Here is a 19,955-nt window from a genome sequence, read left to right on the forward strand (position 1 = left end):
ATCAAAGGCAGAAACTTGTTCCCATCATATGCAGCCACTTGTACTCATCAAACTCAGCCATTTGTGCCCATCAAATGCAGCCACTCGCCCATCAAACGCAGCCACTTGTGCCCATCAAACGCAGCCACTTGTGCCCATCAAACACAGCAATTGTGCCCATCAAATGCAGCCACTCACCCATCAAATGCAGCCACCTGTGCCCATCAAATGCAGCCACTCACCCATCAAATGCAGCCACCTGTGCCCACAGACCCCCCCCCCCCCCCGTGCACGGATTGAGGCTCTGGAGCCGAGGGGACTTAGCGCAGCACTGTCCTCTCAGAGTGGTGGCTCCAGCGTCTGTCCCCTCGCTCCTCTTCCGAAGCGCCAGGCATCCAATAGGTTGGCCTGGCGCTTTGACCAATCAGGAAGCAGGTCTGACGTCCTGCCTCCTAAATTGGCGAGGAGGAAGGTTAGTGTGAAAATAGCGAAAATTAATTCGCTATGGTCACACAATTGGGTGGGATCAGGGCGCACACTCTCTGCGCCCCAAGCCCACCCTATTTTGAAGCCTTTTAGAGCCTCTGGCTCTAATCAGGTGCTTCAAAATGTACCACCCCCTCCCACTCCCGCCATAGAGGTAAAGGGGCCGGGCGCATGAATGGGGGGTGGCGCCCGTGTGCCCACAGTGCACGGGTCACCACTGCCCCACAGCCATATTCCCTAGGTGCCTCTGGGTTTGGTCCTATCGGGAGTGCGTCTATTCCCCATCTCTAGTGCCTGCCTATAGTGTTCCAGACCAGAGGGGACAGCAGATATTAATGGAAGAGTTGGAAAATTATGAGAGATGAGAATGGGCATGGATGGAAGAGGAATGACCAGAGAGTAGAGTGGCCATAAATGGGAGAGGAGACGAATGGCTGGCCAAAGAGGAGAGAGGGCATGGATGGAAGAGGAGAAGATTGACCAAAGAGGATAGTTGGCATGAGAAGAAGAGAAGAGAAAGAAGAATGAGCATAAAAGAGATGGGAAAAAGAGATGGGACAAGGACAAAAGAAGAGAAGAGTAAAGAGTAGAGCAAATATACATGAAAGAGGGGGAGAATGACAGAAAGGAGAGTGGACATGGATAGAAGAATAGAACAATGACCAGAGAGGAGCACAAACATGGCTGGAAAAAGGAAGAAATGACCACAGAGGAGAGCAAACCTATGTAGAAGAGGAAGGGAATAACCAGACAGGAGAGCAAACATGCACTTGTAAGACCGCTGCGCAAATACGGTGTGACAGAAAGTATTGCAACGACCTCCATTTTATTCTCTAGGGTGTTAGAAAAAAAATGTATAATGTTTGGGGGTTCTAAGTAATTTTCTTTTTTTTTTTTGTTTACAAACTTTTATTAAGTGTAAAAAACATTGGTACAAAAAAGTTGTTTACATATGCCATGAAAATATAATATAGAAAATTACAAATATGTAATATTGTCATAGTGTATTCAATACTTGAGAGAAATTTTTAGTAAATGTTAATTAGTAATATAGCTTTAGTATTGTAAAATATCATTTTTATTGTCTTTTCTGAAAGGTGTCACTATTCTGAATTGAAGAAGTGATTGGAGTGATTAAACCATGGGTTCCATTTTTTATCATATAAATGATATGTATTGCGTACTGTGTGAAATATTTTTTCCATGAAATTTATATTATTAATTCTAGTTATCAAATGTGTTAGAGGTATCGATGGTGATTTCCAATGATATGCAATCAACCAGTGTATTGCTACACATATTGTATGAATAAGTCTCATTTGATGAACAGGTAGCCCCGGGATTGAGAAGAATAATAGGCAGTTTTGGGGACTGAGTCGTATGATGTTATCTGAGATCTTAGATGCAAATTTTTCTAGTTGCTTCCATATGTTTGAAACTTTCTCACAATCCAAAAAGATGTGAGAGAATGACCCTGTGGATAAGCAACCTCTAAAACAAGATGGGGATGTTGTGGGGAAAATGGCGTGGATTTTAACTGGAGTATAATACCATCTTGTGAGTAGTTTAATTGCCGTCTCTCTGATTGTAAGAGATCTTGTGCATTTATGCATATTATTTATACAGTCTTCCCAGTTTTCTATTGAAGGTGAGATATTATATTCCTGTTCCCATTTATACATATAGGGTAATTTATCTTGTATATTGTTGTTAACTAGGTTAGAATATATTTCTGATATCAGTCCTGATCTTCTGGGTGACTTCAGACAAATGTTATAACAAGCACTTCCTAACGAAAGAGGCAGATCCACCAACATTCTAAGTCATTTTCTAGAAGAAAAAGAAACTGTTTTTTAACTTGTAAACAACAAATCTCAGAAAGAGGCTCGGTCCTTAAGTGTTTACACTACCCACATGCTAAATGTGTGCCAATATTAACCAGAAAAAAAGAAAGAACAAGGGTCTTAGATAATGTGTAATAACACACTAATATCCACATAACGTTGTTTACCAAGTATCGGTAGCATCACTCTAGTCAAGAAAACTGCATATATATATATAAAAAATAACGGGGTTGTCCTTCAAGATTGAAGGACCCAAAAGACCAAATGAGTGACACCGCATACAATGTAGGGAAAAGTAGAAAAATATATAGAGCATTTATTAATGAATAGAATTCCATTAACCTCCCCAATGGGAGATGATAGTTCTGACACTGATAACATGACCTATATCCAGAGGCTACTGTGTCACATAGTCTCCAGATATGGCAACACACAACACGAGACAAAAAAAAAAACCACAAATCACTACAAATAAACAAATAAACAATCGTCCGGACTCCAGAGATCTATGCGTGGATGTCCATGCCGCGACTAATATGTTGCGTAAACATTAAAAAATAAAGAAAATTATGTCATGGGCATCCACGCAGGGGTCCCCGGAAGACTCAGGATGCTGACGGAAAGAGGGGGAGCGAAGAAATTGGTCTAATTCTCAGCCTGGAAAATTCAAATGGCTGTAATTAGAGAAGCAAAATTGAATGTAGTTTCTCGATTATTGTAGAAGATAAAGTCCATGAAAATACATTTTATATTGAGGAAAGAATTTGCAACAATGTTGCTGGTGTGGATATATATAGTCCAGATTAAATCCAGAGATGTAACTATAGAGATGTTTACAGGGAGAGCTATGCTCCAATAGTAACCCAGGAGGTGGAACCAATGATATCGTGGAGCAAGTTGACTACTTATAATGGACTAGATTGTTGCCGTGTCCTAATCAAATCAAACAAGAAATAACATGTTCTGTATTCTGGTCCTTGACACACGTATTTGTGGTGTTAATTGATCGGGTTAAACAGACCGTTATTATTACCCCGTGCCCAGCACAGTATTTATGGCTGTATTAGGTATAAGGGGCCGGCCACACAAAAATCTGTAGTGATGCTCTGCACGATTGGTCAGCTCTTAGACAACGGACTCATAAAGTATATCCATACACTCTGTAGTTGTCCCTCGGTACAAGCGCCATCAGCGCATATACCTCTTCCAGAGTTCCAAGGCTTCCACGCTGTGTTACAGCTATCAGGCTAGCAGGGTCCCTCGGTCATCGTAGACTGACTTCCGGGACATGATGGAATGAAGAGGCGTCACATGACGCTGATGACGTCAACGCGTTTCGCAGGGATGAATCACATAGCTTCGTCTGGACATTGTATGCTGTGTCACTCATTTGGTCTTCTGGTTCCTTACAATCTTGATAAGGACAACCCCCGTTTTTTTATATAAATGCGTGCCAAGCATAGGAGCCAGGGTCTTGAAATAAACTCTGCCTGACCCAAGATGGCCACTAGAGTCACATGGGCTCTCAGCATCCAACCGTATCGCTGCCCCAGTGACCCAGGAAACCATAGAGGAACTGTGTTCCTCTTGACTTCCTCTCCCTCTGCACTGCCACTGCGGTTGAGCACCACCTGCAGTGGAGAAAATAGACTGCACCTGCCTACACATTTGTTGGGGAACATTTCAGTGAGAATATTAGGTTGTTGTACTGTAAAGAATGCAGTAAAAGTGTATCTACACCCAAGAGCACAAATCCTTCTTCAAGGGTACAAGAGGCATTAAAAAATATGTAGAAACAGCAAGAAACACCAGCAAAATGGTAAATCCATAACCCTTCCATCATGGATCCACTGGACCCTTACCAACAAGGGGCACCTGTCAACTGCCTCCTGACAAGCAGTCCCCCACAAATGGTTATTTTAGGCCACATTTACACTTTCGCGTAGCGGGAACAAGCGTCCCCGCTTGCGATTTAGGTTGAGCGATTTGCAAGCAACTTCGTGTGTCTCTACATGAAGTGAATATGCTGCCCTGTGTGCATTTGTCAGCCAAAAAGAAGCTCATGCTCCTCTTTGGGCGACAAGTACAGGGTGTTTTTAATGCTTGAGTTTTAACGCATCACGAGGAGTTGGTGGCGGACTTGCATCGCGTTTGGGGTGCCATTAACCACTTAAAGACTGCCCTACGTACATATACTACGGGCAGGGCAGCCCTTAAGCGCAAAATCACTTACCTGTACGTGATTCCTCTCTTCGGATCTGGGGCATGCGTGCGTGCGCGCCGCAAGGAGCCTAGCTTCCACTGTGATTGGACACAGCGGGAGCCAATCAACGGGTCCGGCGGCTGCAAAGGCCGCTGGGATCATTTTAAAGGAGAGGCAGAACGGTGGTCTGTGAGGGAGGAAGATGGAAATCTTGTGTTTCTGCTAAGCAGAAACACGGATCTGTTTTCCTCCAGTCACAGCATTCCCCCCACAGTTAGAAATCACTCCCTATGAGCACACTTGACCCCTTGCTCGCCCCTGATGTTAACCCCCTTCCCTGCCGGTGTCATTTTTTACAGTGACAGTGCATTTTTTTTACCCCTGATCACTGTATTGGTGTCACTGGTCCCCAAAGAGTGTCCTTGATTTACTAAAGGTAAATAGACTGTGCATTTTGCAAAGTGCAATTGCTCCAGAGCTTAGTAATCGAGTAAAAGCCTTGCTGACTCCCATCCCTCCAATCAAGTGCAAGCAAAATTGCTAGACATGTGCGGTTCGTTTCGTACGAATCAAAAATTCGCTCATTCGGAAGCATCCGAAATACGCATTTCTATGCTTCCGAATTGTATATGAAATATGAAATTTCGTTGACGAATTTTGGATCCAAATTCCGTTACAACGGAAACGTGACTGGTGTTTTTTGACCAATCAGAGGTTTAGTTCTGCTGCTGAGCGAGGGTTGGGAAAATTACCTTTTTTAATATGGGAGTGGGAGACTGGTACTGGTAGTCGATGGGAGATTCAGAATCGGACAAAAAAAGAATGTTCGTTAATATTGTTTTATTATTGTCATAATAATTACGATTATTCGTTATGATGAAGTTAAAAACCCAGGAAGTCAGCACAGCACAGGGATGGTGGGAGCCCCTCATAATGAGCACAGCACAGGGATGGTGGGAGCCCCTCATAATGAGAACAGCACAGGGATGGTGGGAGCCCCTCATAATGAGCACAGCACAGGGATGGTGGGAGCCCCTCATAATGAGCACAGCACAGGGATGGTGGGAGCCCCTCATAATGAGCACAGCACAGGGATGGTGGGAGCCCCTCATAATGAGCACAGCACAGGGATGGTGGGAGCCCCTCATAATGAGCACAGCACAGGGATGGTGGGAGCCCCTCATAATGAGAACAGCACAGGGATGGTGGGAGCCCCTCATAATGAGCATAATGAGTCAGACGACTGCCATATTGAGAAAGGTATTTTTTGCTTTTTAAATTCATCATAACGAACGTTCGTAATTGTTACGAAAAGTTAACGAACCTAACGAAAATTCGTATTTCGTACGAATCCAAATTAATTTTCGGACACGAATTACGAAATAACGAATTAACGGCTAATACAAAATGGAACGAAACAAAACAAATTTATTGACATGTCTAAAAATTGCTGTTTTTTTAATTTTCCTTGCATGTGATTGGGTATTATTTGCCAAGTGAAGCCTTACCTCATTTACTAAGCTCTGGAGCAACTGCACTTTGCAAAGTGCACAGTCTAGTTGCCTTTAGTAAATCAACCCCTTAGTGCCAGATTTGTCCACCGAAATGTCGCAGTCCCGCTAAAAAAAAAATCGCTGATCATCACCATTACTAGTAAAAACAATTAAAAGAAAAAGCTCATAAATCTATCCCAAACCAATCAATATACGGTTATATGTAGCAGAATATATATTGGCCTAAATTAATGAAGAAATGCGATTTAAAAAAAAAAAAAATTATTGGATATATATTATAGCAGAAAGTAAAAAATATTGTTTTTTTTTTTTTTTCAAAATTGTCTTTTTTTGTTTATAGCGCTAAAAATAATAACCACAGAGGTCATCAAATACCACCAAAAGAACCCTCTATAAAGCGACGCAGTGCTCTATCGCAAAAATTGGCCTGGTTAGGAAGGGGGGGGGGGGACCTTCCCGGAGCTGAAGTGGTTAAAAAATAATGGCACCCAAAAGCACGCCGCACATTCTGCCCACAATCCCAAATTGCAGCAGAATGCGAGACGCGCTTCTGGGTGCCATTATTCTTTAACGGTACCCTAAATGCGAAGCGATCCCAAATTGTGAGATGTAACTGGGGCTTTAGAGGGCAGTGCAAGAATTTATAATGTTTGTATATAAATATCTTTCTGATATAACTGGAAATGTAAAAAATAATAACAATAATTTTATATATATATATATATATATATATATATATATATATATATACACAGTATCTCACAAAAGTGAGTACACCCCTCACATTTTTGTAAATATTATCTTCTATCTTTTCATGTGACAACACTGAAGAAATGACACTTGTCTACAATGTAAAGTAGTGAGTGTACAGCTTGTATAACAGTGTAAATTTGCTAATAGGGCAATAAAATATGTGGCGCTTAACTAAATATTAAAAACACTAAAAAACTAGATATGTGAAACTCTCAACCATACCAGGAGGATCCAAGATAAGGGACTCCAAGTATTAATTATGTCTAAGCAGTTAATCTTCCACTACATTGTGCAACCAAAGGTCACAAAAAAAACATTATTGCATCAAAAAATGAATCAATATCAAGCTGAGGTGAGGCCTCTAAATGATAATTAATCCAAGAGAAATATTTCTCAATATTGGTGGATAACGGGAACATGATAATAAATAATAAAATACACATATGTAGCGAGAATCAAATAAACATCACAGGTCAAATGTCATCTAAAAAAAATGTGTCAAAATAACCAAATCCACCCATAGTGCAACATAGATACTGATTTAAATATTCAAAATGCACCGCTCCAACAATGATGTATCAAAATGAATAATGAAAGAAAACAATTGCCTCATTTCAGACCTCATTGATGCTGCACTGTTTCATATTTGCACTTATTTACTTATGAGGCAATTGTTTTCTTTCATTATTCATTTTGATACATCATTGTTGGAGCGGTGCATTTTGAATATTTAAATCAATAATGAATAAATTGTAGCGCGTCGAAACGCGTAGGGCGGTTTCTTACCCTGTACACTGCCTGTTTTATTCGTGATCACTTTTATGTATTGCGTTTTTTTTTTAGTAATAAATAACCCTGATTTACACTATGTGGAAGCATCCCTCTTTTTTCCACATACTTCCGGGAACTGAGAAATTGTTTGAACCTTGGAACCAGTCTTGGCTCGTTTCCCGTGGATCCAGAGGCGACAGCTTGATATTGATTCATTTTTTGATGCAATACTGTTTTTTTGTGACCTTTGGTTGCACAATGTAGTGGAAGATTAACTGCTTAGACATAATTAATACTTGGAGTCCCTTATCTTGGATCCTCCTGGTATGGCTGAGAGTTTCACATATCTAGTTTTTTAGTGTTTTTTAATATTTAGTTAAGCGCCACATATTTTATTGCCCTATTTGTTTTTGATCGGTGTGTGAACACTTTTATGTGTGGCAGCTACTATTTGTATACCTCGTTTTATTTATATTTTTAGTTTGCGCACAAGTATTTACCATTTTCTAATAGCTACCTATTAATATTTTCCATATTTTATATTTTTTTATATCTTTTTCATTTGCTTTTTTGTAGTGTGCGCACAAGTATCTATTATTCTTTATAGTGTCAATTTGCTGTCCCCTCAAAATAACTCAACACACAGCCATTAATGTCTAAACCGCTGGCAACAAAAGTGAGTACACCCCTAAGTGAAAATGTCCAAATTGGGCCCGAAGTGTCAATTGTGTGGCCACCATTATTTTCCAGCACTGCCTTAACTCTCTTGGGCATGGAGTTCACCAGAGCTTCAGAGGTTGTCACTGGAGTCCTCTTCCACTCCTCCATGATGACATCATGGAGCTGGTGGATGTTAGAGACCTTGCGCTCCTCCATCTTCCGTTTTGAGGATGACCCACAAATGCTCAATAGGGTTTAGGTCTGGAGACATGCTTGGCCAGTCATCGCCTTTACCCTCAGCTTCTTTAGCAAGGCAGTGGTTGTCTTGGAGGTGTGTTTGGGGTCATTATGTTGGAATACTGCCTTGCGGCCCAGTCTCTGAAGGGAGGGGATCATGCTCTGCTTCAGTATGTCACAGTACATGTTATACATTCATGGTTCCCTCAATGAACTGTAGCTCCCCAGTGCAGGCAGCACTCATGCAGCCCCAGACCATGACACTCCCACCACCATGCTTGACTGTAGGCAAGACACACTCGTCTTTGTACTGCTCACCTGGTTGCCCCCACACACGCTTGACACCATCTGAACCAAATAAGTTTATCTTGGTCTCATCAGACCACAGGACATGGTTCCAGTAATCCATGTCCTTAGTCTGCTTGTCTTCAGAAAACTGTTTGTAGGATTTCTTGTGAATCATCTTTAGAAGAGGCTTCCTTCTGGAACAACAGCCATGCAGACCAGTTTGATGCAGTGTGTGGCATATGGTCTGAGCACTGACAGGCTGACCCCCCACCCCTTCAACCTCTGCAGCAATGCTGGCAGCACTCATAAGTCTATTTCCCAAAGACCACCTCTGGATATGACGCTGAGTACGTGCACTCAACTTCTTTGGTCGACCATGGCGAGGCCTGTTTTGAGTGGAACCTGTCCTGTTAAGCCGCTGTATGGTCTTGGCCACCGTGCTGCAGCTCAGTTTCATGGTCTTGGTGATATTCTTATAGCTTAGACCATCTTTATGTAGAGCAACAATTCTTTTTTTCAGATCCTCAGAGAGTTCTTTGCCATGAGGTGCCTTGTTGAATTTCAAGTGACCAGTATGAGAGAGTGAGAGCGATAACACCAAATTTAACACACCTGCTCCCCATTCACACCTGAGACCTTGTAATACTAACGAGTCACATGACACCGGGGAGGGAAAATGGATAATTGGGCCCAATTTGAACATTTTCACTTAGGGGTGTACTCACTTTTGTTGCCAGCAGTTTAGACATTAATGGCTGTGTGTTGAATTAGTTTGAGGGGACAGCAAATTTACACTGTTATACAAGCTGTACACTCACTACTTTACATTGTAGCAAAGTGTCATTTGTTCAGTGTTGTCACATGAAAAGATAGAATAAAATATTTACAAAAATGTGAGGTGTAACGACCAGAGCAACCCCGTGGACCTCCTTTCTCTCCTACCCCTCTCTCACTTCTCTTTCCCACCACTCTAACTATGGAGCTTCCCTCCTTAGTTTACATCATAGACTCCTTCCTCCCTGACTAAACCTCTCATAACCAATCTCAGACAATTTTGCCTCGTTTATACCCTTGATATTATTGCATGTACCCCTATTCTGCTGAACATATTTGTGTCTTTATAAGTCCTTCTTGTCACTTGTTACTAAGTGAGGATATTTGGCAAACCATATTATGCTAAGCTCCACTTTCTTATCTTTTTAAACACCCTTTTTGTTTCCTGTTTCCTAATTTAAAATCTAATACATTTCTTTAACAAGAAAAAAATGTGAGAGGTGTTGCTCACTTTTGTGAGATACTGTATATATATATATATATATATATATATAAAAACACACACACAATATATAAAATAAAAAAACAATTCTCATTCATCCCAATGAACTGACCTACCTGCTACCTAAAATTGCTTAGCACGGAGGCAGCAATGTGATCGGCTGCAGGATGTTTCCACCGAACTCTCAAACAAAGAAAGAACTTACTTTTCAGGAAGCAGAGATATCTTAAGTCAACTTCTTACCTGCTTTATAAGTGAAATTCGCTTGGCTTTTCCCAGCTTAGACTGAAGAAAAGGCCCATTAAGAAGATAGATCTATCTCTGAAAAGCTCATTGTTTCTTCAGACTAGCAGTTCCGTTCTGTTACACAGCAAAGAGAGTTCTTTCCTAACGATTAACAGGTTAGTTTAATCTGCTTATATTTTTCTTCGCCCCTTGGTCTTCCTTCCTCCCCAATATGCTAGTAACATTTTTAAATGAAATCCTTCCATTTTTATTACATACCTTATTTTAGACTCGGTGACGTCATCACTTGGTCTCAGTATTTCTCTATTTAATATAAGCATTGTGGCTGGTGGGAGGGGGAGTCAATGTGCTGTATGTTGCTTCCTTTAAAGATGCACAACACCCTGCCCCGGTACTCCTTACAGCCCTGCTGCAAGCAGTGGTCTTGCTCTAGAATGGAAGTCTGCAAATTTCAAAAAGCCTTCATGGGCTGATGTCAGACTGGAGGAGTGGGCGTTCCTAGGTTGTATTTGCATGCAGACAGGGCTGGGACAAGGGGTGGGCACAGTGGCGGTGCGTCTATAAGGGCGCACGGGCGCCGCCCCCTCTCTCCAGCCACCCCCTCTAGCACCAATAGATAGAGTCATGCATTGCATGACTCTATCTATGGCTGCCGCTGCCACCCCCTCTTCAGGCACCTAGGCCCTTCTCGGGCGCAGGGTCATAGGCTCTAATCGGCATCAAAAAAGGTGACCTGCGAGCGCCATGCTGGGCGCTCGCAGGTCAGTCAGCTGCGTTAGAAGAGTGAATGAATATTCGCTTTCCTAATACTAAACCGCCTCTCCGCCAATCAGATACTTGGATCTGTTACCCGTCACTTGATTGGCTGAAATGACAGGCGCTGTGATTGGATGCCAGGTGTCCAACCATAGCAGAGGACGGGAAAAGAGGACGGGAGAAGATATCGAGGAGCTGTCCCACCGAGACAGGTAAGTGCAGACGGTGGGCCGGCGGGGGGCACACAGGCAGCATTTGATATGGCACAGTGGCTGCATTTGATGGGGCACAGTGGCAGCAATTGATGGGCACAGTGGGAGCAGTTGATGGGCACAGTGGCGGCAAATTGATGGGCACAGTGGCGGCAAATTGATGGGCACAGTGGCTGCGTTTGATGGCACAGTGGCGGCAATTGATGGGCACAGTGGCTGCATTTTATGGGGCACAGTGGCTGCATTTGATGGCACATGGCTGCGTTTGATGGCACAGTGGCGGCAATTGATGGGTACAGTGAGGCTGCAATTGATGGGGTTTTTTTCAGAATTTTTCAGTTTGTTTGCGCCCCCCCCAAAAAAATTTTGAGCACCAGCCGCCACTGGGTGGGCAGGAGGGTCAGCTGCCCTGAGCACAGTGAAGCAAGGCTGCAAACAATATACGCAGGGTGGTACACCTATTTTAAAGAATTCTTGGGCCTCTCCTATTTTCAATCTACACCTCCTCCCTGGGTCAGCTGATAGCCTCCCATGGCTTCAAATACCATCTCTAGGCTGATGACACCCAAATCTATTTCTCTACCCCTCAGCTCACTCCCTCAGTCTCCTCAGGTATATCACTCATTTACTAACAGAGATATCAATCTGGATATCACACCACTTCCTCGAACTCAATCTGTCCAAAACTGAAACTATACTTTTTCCTCCACCACTTACCCCTTCCCCTGATCTCTCCCCTGTGAAAATCGATGGAACAACTATCAGCCCATCCCTGTCCATCCCCAAATGCCAAGGTCCTAGGTGTAGTCCTGGACTCTGAACTCTCCTTTAAGGCTTCTTGTCCTATCACTGTCCAAATCTTGCCACCTCAACCTCCGCAACATCTCCAAAATACGCCCCTTTCTAACCAATGACACAACAAAATTCACTCCCTGGTCATCTCTCGCCTCGACTACTGCAACTCCCTCCTCATTGGCTTACCTCTACATAGGCTATCCCCCACTTCAGTCCTTCATGAATGCTGCTGCCATGCAGACCATCCTAGGTATTGTCCACACATGATGCTGATCCACCATGGCTTTTTTTTTGTTTAGGACTTTGCAAGGCAAAAGAGGACAATGGCAGTCTGGACATCTATCTTTCTTTAAAATACTTTTTACCTACTTTTTAATTTCTGAATTGGTATTGAGGAGGCTGCAGGTTGTTGTTCACACTGTCCAGTTAAGAATGCAGAAAATATCACTCAGTTGCAGAAAACCATAAAGATTACCAGTGAAGCAATCCTCAATGTGCTTCCTGTGGCAGGAAACAATATTCATGACCAACTCAGTCTTTAACCCTTTTGCTGCTACCTCTCTGCCTTATTTATTAAAGTGTCCAGGAGTCTGCTTAGTGTTTTTCTGCACGTCATCAGCTCTGTCGTTTGCTGATCTCTGTGTGCTGCCAGTTCCCTAGCTTGTAGATCTCCCCCTGGGTAAAATGAGCCCGGGATCCATTGTCGTTCATTCTGGGGAATAGGTGAGTTCTGCTGTATAATAAAACATTCCACTTGAGGAGTACATACACATAGCTCTCAACTGTCCCTAAATTTGAGGGAATTGTCCCTGTCCCTCTTTCCTCCTCATTTGTCCCTCATTTTGGTCTGATCTATAGAGTTGTATATAAAATGCATTATTTATCTATCAAAAAGTGTTTCCCAGTGCTAAACCTTTCATCTAATTTCTAAATTGCTGCATTTGTAACCTCCTAACGGCAGTATAAAGGAAAAGTAGTGGTAAAAAAAGCACTTTAACTAATCTTTTTTTTGTACAATTCTCCTCTAAGGGGGGGCGTGGCAGGGGGTGTGTCCTATTCCTGCATACTTTTGCTGATAGGTGTCCCTCATTCCCATCTCAGAAAGTTGGGAGGTATGGATACAATATGATGCCCTTGCTCTGCATCCACAAAAAAATGTTCTTCCAAAAAATTTGACACAGCAAAGTCACTGTTCCAGTACTGGCAGGATCTCTGCAGGGTCTTCCAGGATTCTTTACAGGATCCCTGCCTGGTCTTTCGGGGATTCTCGCAGGATCTCTGCTGGGTCTTCCAGGACTCCACACAGGATCCTTGTTGGGTTTTTCTGGATTCTTTGCAGGATCTCTGCTGGGTCTTTCACGATTCCTCACAGGATCTTTGACCAATCTCCCTTGCTGGGTCTTCCATGATCCTATATAGGATCACTGTGGGGTATTCCAGGATTCTTTGTAGGATCTCTGTCGGGTCTTCCAGGATTCTTAGTAAGATCTCTGCCGGGTCTTCCAGGATTCCCCACAGGATCCCTGCTGGGTCTTCCAGTATTCCTTGTAGGATCCCTGCCTGGTCTTCCAGGATTCCTCGCTGGATCTCTGCTGGGTCTTCTGGGCTTCCTCACAGGATGCCTGCTGGATCATACGGGCTTCCTCACAGAATGCCTGCTGGATCTTATGGGCTTTCTTCATAGGATGCCTGCTGGATCTTCCAGGATTCCACACAGGATTCCTGCTGGATCTTCCAAGATTTCTCACAGGATCCTTACAGAATCCTTGCTGGGGTTTTGAGGATTCTTCAAAGGATCTCTGCTGGGTCTTCCAGGATTCCTCACAGGCTCTCTGACCAGTCTTCTAGGACTTCTCACAGGATCCTTGCTGAGTCTTCTAGTATTCTATATAGGATCCCTGCCCAATCCTCCAGGATTCCTTATATGATTCTTACCAAGTCTTCCAGGATTCCCCACAGGATCCCTGCTGGATCTTCCAGGATTCCTCACAGGATCCCTGCTAGGTCATCCAGGATTCCTCACAGGATCCCTGCTGGGTCTTCCAGGATTCTGCACAGGATCCCTACTGGGTCTTCCAGGATTCCCCACAGGATCCCTACTGGGTCTTCCAGGATTCTTCACAGGATCCCTGCCCAATCCTCCAGGATTCCTTACAGGATCCTTAGCCAGTCATCCAGGATTCCCCACAGGATCCCTGCTGGGTCTTCCTGACTTCCTCACAGGATCCTTGCTGGGTCTTCCAGGATTTTTCACAGGATCCTTGCTGGGACAGGATTCCCCAAAATAAACCTGCATGGTTTTACAAGATGTCATACAGGATCCTTGCCAGGATTTTCATTATTCCTATGTCCTTCGCTTCCTCCAGGACTTCCAAGGTTCCCAGTAATGGGAACCTTGGACTCATGTTCTCTGCACAGAAGGGTATTTAAGCTCCTGTCTTTGATGTGGTTGTTGCTGTGTCTTGGTGTCAGCTACCCCAGAAATAGAACTACTGTAATGCCTTCCTGCCTTTTGCCTATGTGTTTTTGACCTGGATTGACCTGACTACTCTCTCTCCTGCCTATTTCTTTGCCTGCCACTTTCTGTCCCCCTGCCTGCTCTCTTATGTTACCTGCCTCAAACCATGCCTGGACCTGACTACTCTCTTGCCTGTGGCCTTTCTTGAACTGTGCTTTTATCTAACTACTCTCACATCTGCTGCCTTTCATGACTCCTGCCTGGACCTGACTACTCTTTTGTCTGCCACCTGCCATGACCCTGCTTGGACCTGACTAATCTTTTGCCTGCCTCCTGCGTAGACCTATTCCTGACCCTGACTACTCTCTTGCATCCTGCTTGCCACAACCTCTACCTGTATCTGATTCATTTTTTGCCTGCTATAACCCCTGCCTGGGCCTAACAACTCTCTTGGCTGCCACCAATGTACTCCCTGCCTAAACCAGACTACTCTCTCACCTGCTTCAAACCCTGCCTGGTCCTGACTGCCCTCTCCCCTGTCACCTGCCTTGACTCTTGCCTGCACTTGACTTCTCTCTTGTCTCCCACCTGCCAAGACCTCTTCCAGACCTGACCTCTCTCTTGTCCACAGCCCTGAGAGAAGTTTCCACACTGTAGCCTTTCTGTTACAGTCAACTCCTTTTTTGGAGCAATCCGGAGGGCCACAAGTTGGTGCCAGTTTACAGCACTGAAAACCGTGACCACTAGGGTTCCCAGAACATCTCCACCATCAGGAGCCCACTTAGATGCCTCAGATGAGCCCATGCCATATGCCAGGAGGAACAAAAACAGTTGGATATATTGACAATCGCTGTCCTATGTCACAATGGCCTTCTAAAGGTTGACACATAAATACCACTTGTATTGGAAAGCGTTGCCAATATAGATGTCACACAAATGAGTAGACATGACAGGCTGCCGGTATATGTCCTAAAATGTCCCATGGATAAACAGCTCATACATGTGCATGTAGGATGATAAACATATTGTATCTAACTGGACCATAGGAATAGCTGGTAGCAATGAAGAAATTACATTTATTGATGAACATAAAGGGAACTATAAAAAATTAAAGGTTGCCCCATCTGCCCCATCACTGTACCCCCCTGCTTTTATGTCCCACCGCTGAACCCCCTTCTCATCCCTCCCACTACTGTACCTCCTGCACATCTGCCCCACCACTGTACCTCCTGTTCATCTGTCTCACCACTGTAACCCCCCTGCTCATCTGCCCCATCAATGTACCCCTTTTCTCATCTGCCCCACCACTGTATCTCCCTTCACATCTGCTCGACCGCTGTATCCCCATGCTCTTCTGTTTCACTACTGAATAACCTTCTCATCTGTCCTAACACTGAACCCATCTGCTCATCTGCCCCACCACTGTAACCCGCTTTCTCATCTGCCCCACCAATGTACCTCCTGCATATCTGTCTCACCTCTGTACCCCCCTGCTCTCCTGCCCTACCACTGTAACCCCCTGCTCATCTGTCCCAACAATACACCTCCTTTCACATCTGCCCCACTGCTCTACCCCCCTGATCTTCTGTCCCATCGCTGAGCCCCCTTCTCATGTGCCCCAACACTGAACCCCCCCTGCTCATCTTTCCCACCACTCTAACCCCTTCTAATCTGGCCCAACACCAAACCCCCCTGCTCATCTGCCCCAGCACTGTACCCCCCTGCTTTTCTGTCACACCGCTGAACCCCCTTCTCATCCCTCCCACCACTGTACCTCCTGCACATCTGCCCCACCACTGTACCTCCTGTTCATCTGTCCCACCACTGTAACCCCCCTGCTCATCTGCCCCATCAATGTATATCTTTTCACATCTGCTCCACCGCCGTATCCCCATGCTCTTCTGTCTCACTCCTGAATAACCTTCTCATCTGTCCTAACACTGAACCCATCTGCTCATCTGCCCCACCACTGTAACCCGCTTTCTCATCTGCCCCACCAATGTACCTCCTGCATATCTGTTTCACCTCTGTAGCCCCCTGCTCTGCTGCCCCACCACTGTAACCCCCTGCTCATCTGTCCCAACAATACACCTCCTTTCACATCTGCCCAACTGCTCTATCCCCCTGTTTTTCTGTCCCACCACTGAACCCCCTTCTCATCTGTCCCACCACTGTAACCCCCTTTTCATCTGGCCCAATACTGTACCCCCCTGCTCTTCTGTCCCACTGCTGAACCCCCTTCTCATCTCTTCCAAACTGTACCTCCCTGCATATCTTCCCCACCGCTGTACCCCTGCTCTTCTGTCCCACCCCTGAACCCCTCCTGCTCATTTTTCCCACCACTGTACCCTTCTGCTCATCTGCTCCACCGCTGTACCCTCTTCTCATCTATAATATGCGTGATATGCAGAGTGGTGAAAGGAAGCAGAGATGAGACACATCTACCTGTCCTGGCACACTCATCCTGCTGATCCACCTCTCGCATTCATATGGGATGTATGGGATGTATGTGATGTATGGGATGTATGGGATGTATGGGATGTATGTGATGTCACATACAAGCATATGGAATAGATGTGCAATGATGAGCTCAGGTCAGGGGTATTTTCTGAAAGCAGTGGGCCTGTGTGCTGGATCATAAGTTGGCCCCCGCAGCTGAGAAAAAGTGGTTGGGTGTGATTTTCAATGCATTGAATACTGGCTGTGGCTTAAAGGGACATAGAATGCCGGGGTTCAGTAGTAAGTGACGCAAAGATTCAGGAAAAATTTTAACAAAGTTCCCAGAAGCTCAACAGTAATTCAACAAACTGTCAACTGATTGTGGTTTTCTCAATCACAATGAAATCCCTTCTTTCTGAGATTGGTAGTGGCATCCAAGCAAGTCATCTTCCTCCAGATGGTGGATGGGGCTAGCAGGACTGTGATTGGCTTTAGCAGTGGCCAATGACAGCCCTCCTCCTCCTGGAAACAGAGACCCCCCCGCAGAACTCTTCCCCACCACAAAAGCTGACGATCGCAGCTACAGCAAAGTTAGAGAACCAAACAATGCTTCCCATCTTTTACAATGTGTGGGGGGCACAGTGCTTCCCCCTCAGTGCAGGTGCCGGTGTGGGGAATTTTGAAATTGGAATGCATTAGTGTCTCACTGACACTTCCCTATGCTGCTCTGCTGATGGGGAGGGAGTCAAGTGCCGCTTTCGGCACCTGTGGCGGGAGGTTGCCTACCCCTGCCCTAATGTGTAATGCCAGTGTTCTATTTAAATTGACAGAATTACAGAATTGACACAATGTTGCAGAAGTTGAACTTTTTGACTAAAATTAGGTGATCTTAGGTGGGCTGTGAAGTGTGGTAACTTGTCAAAGGAGATACCTCTTTGCAACATTGTATCAATCACAGTTCACTCTCTGTGGTTGCTGATATTTTACACTGTCATTGGTGAGCACAGGAATGTCTGAACACTAGGGGTAGGCAACTTTACAGAGGTTTAGATCTACCCGAACAATATGGAGGACATCAACGATCCCGGGGGGATAGATTTGTGGGAGTAATCGCCCTTAAAAAAAAAAAATAAATAAATAAACTTTTAAGCCTCCAATAAAAAGATGGCATGAAGAACACATAGCGTGTCACAGTAGTACACTTGGCCTCCCACACAGCAGCGTCGTCTGCCCCCTTCCCTTCACATCACCATCCCCCTCAACGTAGTGTCCTCTGCCCCTCTGGCTCCCCCCTACTGTAGTGTCTGCTGCTCCTCTGCTTTTCCCCCATAACAGTCCCCTCTGCCCCCTCTGCATCACCTCCCCCCCACTGTAGTCTCCGCTGCCCCTCTGCCTCCCCCATAGCAGTGTCCTTCGGCCCCCCCATAGCTGTTTCCTTTGCCCCTTCATCACCCCCCCTGTAGTGTCCTTGACCTCTCCCATAGCAGTGTCCTCTGACCCCTCCACATTACCTCCCCTCCACTGTAGTGTCCCACTGCCCCCCATAGCAGCATCCTCTGCCCCTTTGCCCCCCATAGCAGTGTCCTTTGCCCCTCCCCATCACCCCTCCCCCACTGTAGTTTCCTCCGCTCCTCTGCTTTTCCCCCATAGCTGTGCCATCTGCCCCCTCCACATCACCCCCCCCCCCCACTGTAGTTTCCTCTGCCCCTCTGCTTTTCTCCCATAGCTGTGTCCTCTGCCCCCTCCACATCACCTCCCCCCACTGTAGTGTCCCGCAGCCCCTCTGCCTCCCCCCATAGCAGTGTCCTCTGCCCCCCCATAGCAGTATCATTTTCCCCTCCACATCACCCCTCCACACTGTAGTGTCCTCTGCCCCTCTGCCCCCCATAGCAGTGTCCTCTGCCCCCTCCATATTACCCCCCACTGTAGTGTCCTGCTACCCCTCTGCCACCCCCCCATAGCAGTGCCCACTGCCCCTTTTCCCCCCTAGCAGTGTTATTTGCCACTTTACATCACCCCTCTACTGTAGTGTCCACTGTCCCCCCCATATCACCTTCCCAACTGTAGTGTCCTGCTGCCTCTCTGCCCATCTACAGCAGTGTGCTCTGCCCCTTTGTCCCCCATAGCAGTGTCCTCTGCCCCTCTGTTGCCCCCTCATAGCAGTGTCCTCTGCCCCCTCCACATCACCCCCTCACTGTAGTTTCCACTGCCCCTCCATAGCAGTGTCCTCTACCCCTTTGCCCCCCACAGCAGTGTCCTCTGCCCCTCCACATCACCCCCCCACTTTAGTATCCTCTGCCTCCCCCCTAAAGAAGTGCCCTGTGCCCCCCAAAGCAGTGTCCTGAGCCCCTCGCATCGCCCCCCCAATCTGCAGTGTTCTCTCCCCCCCTCCCATAGCAGTGTCCTCTGTCCCTTCACATGACCCCTTCAATGTAGTGCCCTGTGCCCCCCCCCCAAAAAAAAGCAGTGTCCTCTGTCCCTCCCCAGCAGTGTCCTTTTCCCCTTCACACCACCCCCCAGACACAAATAGGAGTGTGCAGGTAACATTCTCCTACCTGTTGTAAGATGTACAACAGAGCAGAGAGCAGGAGGGGAGGTGGCACAGAACTAAATGGAGGGTGGAAGAGGGAGCTGCCGATGTTAACTTTTCTTATCAACAAGCTAGTGATTGGTTATTAGGACCACCTGTCTCTTTATTAACATCGGAAACTGATATCAGAAACATTCACAAGGGCATTCAGTAATTCATTTTGGACAATGACTCATGTGAGACAGCACCACTTACCCAATGTGAAGCACACAAATGCGTCATACAGGGAAAATTCTTCGCACTAAAAGCCTCACGCAGGAGGGCTCAACAAGACACTATCGCAGACCTAATCCACAAAATCAAAGCCTTATGCCCTGTACACACGATAGGATTTTCCGACAACAAAATCCATGTTTTTTTTCAGACGGATGTTGGCTCAAACTTGTCTTGCATACACACGGTCACACAAATCTTGTCGGAAATGCCGAACGTCAAGAACGCGTGACGT

General features: G+C 45.5%; 1 protein-coding gene across 4 annotated transcripts in view; it reads right to left on the reverse strand.

Annotated features, from left to right (window-relative positions):
• Nucleotides 1–19,955, reverse strand: part of LOC141133630 (beta-1,3-galactosyltransferase 5-like) — a 131,588-nt gene that overhangs the window by 46,984 nt on the left and 64,649 nt on the right. The window contains exon 1 of one of the 4 annotated variants that reach the window (XM_073623118.1): nucleotides 10,255–10,476. The exons of the other annotated variants lie outside the window; for them this stretch is intronic. The gene's annotated coding sequence lies outside the window, so the exon portion shown is untranslated. Of the gene's footprint in view, nucleotides 1–10,254; nucleotides 10,477–19,955 lie in introns of those variants that run through there. 4 annotated transcript variants of the gene reach the window in all.

Source organism: Aquarana catesbeiana, linkage group LG03 (genome assembly GCF_042186555.1).
Source record: "Aquarana catesbeiana isolate 2022-GZ linkage group LG03, ASM4218655v1, whole genome shotgun sequence".
NCBI lineage: Eukaryota > Metazoa > Chordata > Amphibia > Anura > Ranidae > Aquarana > Aquarana catesbeiana.